This window comes from Macrotis lagotis, chromosome 1, assembly GCF_037893015.1.
Source record: "Macrotis lagotis isolate mMagLag1 chromosome 1, bilby.v1.9.chrom.fasta, whole genome shotgun sequence".
NCBI lineage: Eukaryota > Metazoa > Chordata > Mammalia > Peramelemorphia > Peramelidae > Macrotis > Macrotis lagotis.
In genome coordinates, this window is record NC_133658.1 from 646764044 (window position 1) to 646769819 (window position 5776).

General features: G+C 37.3%; 1 pseudogene; it reads left to right on the forward strand.

Moving 5' to 3' along the window:
- The first annotated feature begins 799 nt into the window (after positions 1 to 799).
- Positions 800 to 2340, forward strand: LOC141505928 (transcription initiation factor TFIID subunit 11 pseudogene; annotated as a pseudogene).
- The last annotated feature ends 3436 nt before the right edge of the window (positions 2341 to 5776 follow it).

Sequence of the window (5776 nt, forward strand, 5' to 3'; positions counted from 1 at the left end):
TAAAGGAAGTCAATAGCAAACTTGCAAAAACTCACATAAATATGTAAAAATTAATATGGTACAAAATGAATGCAAGGAGAGCTATGAGAGACTTGGAGGCATAGAATAATCAAAGTTGCATCAGATTATTCAGGGAAGGCTTCCCAAAAGAGGAAAGATTTGAGCAGACTTGATAAGGAACAAGGGACATGCATAAGAAAACTTTTGGTTTTCCTTTCTCGACAATCTTTCATGTAATTTCCTTTCCTATGCTATTATTAGCTTGGCCTTGTGGCAAGATACTGCATGTTGTGAATTAGAGTTTAATAATTTAAACCCTCTTGCAAATTCACTGAGTATGGATTGTGATGGTTTTCAAGGGTTCTGTTCTATCACAAATGGTCAAATGGTAAATTTGGGTAGTAGGAGCATGAAATCAGCTTGAGAAAATATAAGAAAAGAGCAAGGTTAGTCTTGCAGGTCATCAAAAGAGGCAAAAAAGTCTTATTTATGGGACAAGAAGTAATCACCTCTTCCCACTCATACTTTTCCTTTACCCTTGAAATTCCATTATTGATGGATTTCTTAATTTACATCAAGGAGCTGGTGATGTCTGTTGCCAGAAGGAAGGTTCTATGGCAGACCATGGGTCACCTAGGGAATAAAGGAAGGGCATAAGTAAGGAAAGGGAAGATTTAGAAAATACAAGACGGATAACCCATACAAATGCTTTGCTCATTGTTTTGCTATGGACAGCTAGGAAAAGAAAGACTATTTGTTTGGAAAGTGTTGGATTTCAGGGGCAAATACATCAATTGCGATGGAAAAACCTTATGTTATAGGTGCCAGAATAGGTCAGATAAAAAGAAATCAGTGGGCAACTGTTGTTGGCAAGAGTTATCTCCCAAGGGTATGTGCTGACAACCTGGCCCAGTCTGGTAAAGGACTGTTCCGCTAGGCTATTATTAAGCAGAAGGGAAGGATTAAGGAAAGAACAGTGTGGGACTGACACCATAGGTGGGCTGAGGGTGGGGAAGAATTTGGAGCCAAATGAGTCAACGGCTTAATCTGTGTTTTTCTTCCCACACCTTCAGATTTCATTTATGCCCCTCAGTACACTTGGACTCACAAATGAATTGGGGGAGGGGAAGAAGGCCATCTTGGCCTCCAGCCTGCCTGGGGACCTGCTGAGAAAGCTTTGCACTTGTCACCAGGCCCCAGCAGCACCCAGGGCTCCATTTTACATCCCCAATTAGCCTTCGGCTCTGGTTCACGGCATCTCTGGCTGCCGGAGCAAGGATGCTGGTGGCGGATGCCTTCTGGGTTCCCAGAGTCCTCAAGTTGCATCTAGGCTCTGGCAAAGAGAATGCTCTCAAGTCAATGCAGAGAAACTGGATGAGAATGGAAGTAGTTAGTTTCTTTTGTCTTCTGAAGACTGTTCTGACTGGACAGGAGTTGAGGTAGTCAAAGCTGAGACCAGCATACATAATGGAAGAAATTTCAGGTTTGTCCTTAAATAGGAATGCATAGACTGAGGGCTGTGCTTAGTTGGTGTTATCTATCCTTCAAGAACTCAGTCACTTCTGGATCACTATGAGGAACTGGTATAAGGAAGATAAAGACAGAAAGGCTTTCCGTAGTCAACAAGCAGTTATTAGATATTAATGTGGGCTGGGAGCCAAGAGTTGCCACTGAAGTCATCCTCTGAGCTGTCTCTGGATGCTCAGAAACCAATGGGGAGGAGATAAATGGGGACTCCAAGGAGAATGAAACTGAAAATGACAATGAACCCAAGGGCCAGGAAGCATCAGATTTAACAAAACCTGGAAGGGAAGATTCATCATTTCTTCCTCTTCTTGCCAAGAAGTTGAAGCTAGAAACTGAAGAGTGGAAAGAAAAAGTACAAAATAGGTGAAGATGAAATTCAGAAGATGCAAATCCTGGTTTCTTCTTTTTCTGAACAGTTAAGCCACCATCGAACAAGATTCCCCAAGGTAACTATTAAAAAACTTCTCCAGTCAATTACTGGTACATCAGTATCTCAGAATGTCATCAATGCTATGTGAGGTATCCATCTCTGAGGGATTCATTTGAGAAACGGTTGTGGAAATGGGAAGAGCTGCCATCATTACAGCCCAAATATATACTGGAGGTTGTTCAAAGGTGAAGTCATGGAATAAGATTCCTAACTCAAAGCACACAAAAAATTATCTTTCTCTAGGTCTAGGGAGTTTCCTATATTATAATATTGAACATTCTAAGGACACCTTGATTATACATCTGCTCCCAAATCTTCAGGCTCAGAGTTACATGGTTTTGTCTCCTGTCAATAAAGGATCATTTAGTTTAGGTTATGATTGATAGAAATTATTTCTTAATTGCCTAAATGAAAAGGGGAAGATCTCTCTCTCTCTCTCTCTCTCTCTCTCTCTCTCTCTCTCTCTCTCTCTCTCTGTCCATCTCTGTCTCTATCTCTCTCTCTCTAATCTCTTTCTATCATCTATATCTACATCTACATCCACATCCACATCCACATCCATATCCATATCCATATCTATATCTACTATATCTATATCAACTATATCTATATCTATATATCTAATCTATATCCCTTGTACAAAGCATACAAGGATGCTATTTTCAAATGAGTACAACTCTTCCAAAGATCAAGTTTCTTGATTAATCTTAAGAGTACCTTATTTTGCAGGTTTTACATCTGAACATTAAATTGCTATTGTTAGGGTTTCATATCTAATTTGAAGTTGAGAACAATCCTGAAATTTGTAACTTGTAAAACTTAACAGTTCAGTTTATAATATTTACAGATAGTGGAATGACAGAATAGTTTTATTCCCTAAAACTAAACATTATCATGTTATTTTGGTATTTTCTAACTTGGAAAAGATAAAGGAAATATCCACCAATGAAACAAAGTTATCAAAAGCATCTGTGTATGCATGTATGTGTATGTGTATTTTTTACCTATGCTACCTTGAGCAAATTGTTTAACTGGGTCTCATTTTGTTTATCTGTAAAATGAGGAAGTTGGACCATGAAAGGGGGTCCTTCTATCTGTAATTCTGTGGTCCTGCAGTCTATATTTCTATTTCTATGTCTAGTTTCATTCTGTGCTGAGAAGTGAACTAAGTCCTAAAAATACAAAGGCAAAAACAAAACAAAAAACAATTCTACTCTCCAGAAACTTTCATTCTATCAGGGAAGACAACTTGCTCATACATTCAAAATACATATTAAATGAATACAAAGAAGATAAATAAAAGATAATTAGGACCAAAATGGATGTCTGAAAGGGAATTAAACTGCCTAGCTCCTACATATCTATACTAATAAAATTCTGAACTATTCACCAGACCAAATAATGATCAAGAAATCCAATGTGAAATTACAACAGAGATTTTTTTCCTCATCAAAAGTGCACAAGAGTTCAACCTCAAGACTTGATAGCAAAACCAGTACCAGCAAAAGATGGCTTCACCTGTCAACCAGAGTTGCCCATGTACATGTGTAGCCTGTAAGATATGTGTTCAGAGGCAAGATCACCAGGGGTGGTCAGAAGACCCCCAAAATGGATATCTTGAAAGGGAGTAAAAATAGGCTCTGCATCTAGGCTCTGGCAAAGAGAATTCTCTCAAGTGAATGCTGAGAAACTGGATGGAAATGGAAGCAGGTAGTTTCATTTATCTTCTGAAGACTGTTCTGACTGGACAGGAGTTGAGGCAGTCAAAGCTGAGACTGGCATACATAATAGAAGAAACTTCCCAGGGAGTAAAAATAGGCAGTAACTGATATAATCACAGTATCAACTACATGCTGAGGGGTTCTGAGATATCTCATACACTGTCCTGAGATAACATAGGGCCCTGATGAGCCAGGGCTCTGAACCTAGAAGTTCCTAACCTTAGAAGGTGGAGGTCAGTATAGGAACCCATAAGAACCAAGTCAAGACCCAGCAAAGATGATAACCCCACCCATAACAGTATGGATTTTAACCTGTCTTTGGCACAATATCCCAAGTTAGAAACTAAAGCTAGGGAGGAAAGAAAATCATAGAAAACATTAAAGTAAACTTTTTGCAAATCCAGGAATTCCTCCCAAAGAAGGAATGACTATAACAGCAAACAGATTAAATGGAAAAAATTATTTTCCATAAATATTACATGAATATGTAGAAGAAATGAAATGAAATATTTTTAAATGTGAAAAATAGCTTAGAAGAGAAATTGACAAACTTTGCTCAAGAATTGGAATCTTTGAATACTAGACTAGACAAAATAGAAATCCATGAGACAGCAAGAAATATTGGAACAAAATCAAGTTTGGAAAAAGATGGAAGAAAATGTAAAATATCTAATGTGAAACACAACTTACCCAGAAAACAGGTCAAGGAGAGAGAATTTAAGAATCATTGAACTTAACTAAAAAGCACGATTTAAAAACAAAACAGTAAGAACATTATATTTCAAGAAATCATAAAAACTGCTCAGAACTTTTTATTGAAACCAGAGGACAAAGTAAGAATAAAAAGTATTCACTGATCACATCCTTAAATGAATCCCAAAAGGAAAAGTGCCAGGAATGTCATAGCCAAAGTAAAGAGCTCCTTATCAATGCAAAAATATTACAAGCATCCAGAAAGAAGTAATTTAAGTAACAAGAGACCACAGTCAGGATCACCCAAGACTTGGCAGCTCTGATAAATGAGATATTTTGGAATACAATATTCCAAAAGGCAAGAGAGATAGGCTTACAACCAAGTATAATTTACTCTGCAAAGCTAAGCCTGTAGGGGAAAAATATGAATAAGTTCACTTAACTTCTCTGGGCCTTAGTTTCTTCACTTTCTAAAATATGGGACTGGAGCTGAAGGTAATATGAAATACAGTGGAACTAACACTGGATTTGATTTGGTGTGTTCATATACAAAGGAAGCAATTGGATTACAGGTCACTTCCCACTCTAAATTTGATCCCAAGTTCAGTGACTGGCAAAACTTGAATAAAGAAGATCCCAGTGTATCAGCAATCCTTTTGTTCTTGAATTATGTTCTTTTGGGGAGGATTCACACAACCCTACATTACTGGATTCTCTATATGATTCAAGTGTTTTGTCAACTGTGTTTGAAAATGTCCAAAGTGGGTGCTGAAACTATTTTAAAAGTCTACTGAAGACTGCTAAAATTTTGGTTTCAAAATACAGCTTAGAGTTGTAATGGTTGCAAGTAAAAGAATGTAAGTTTTTTCAGAAAGCTAAGTTCAAGAGACTCTATAAAAGTTGCTATGGAGTTACCAAGGGAGATTGTATTTAAATTGTCAATAATTCCTAACTAGAAGCTACTACTAGGAATACTGGCTGGGGAAGGAAGGTTTCCAAGGACAGAATGGAATGTTACTTTCTGAAATGGAAAAGATACAGAAGAATCAGAGGGAATGGATCTTCCAGAAAGTCATATGAGCATTGACTGATAAACGTTATCTTTCAATACCCTTTAAGATTTGCTAAGTGTTTTCCTCACAACAATCTAAAGAGACATGTATACAAATATTATTATTATTCCCATTTTACAGATAGGGGAATTGAGATTCTGGGAGGTTAAATGATTAGCTCATAATCATACTGATTGTCTATCAAGTGAAATTTAAACTCAATTTGCTTGATTTCAAGTCAAGTACTCTATTCTTATACCATGCTGCCCTCAAAAACACAGGAATCATTGCAAGAAATTCATTGCAGGCTTATACATAATTGCTGTGATGTGCCAAGTAGGGAAGAATGATTG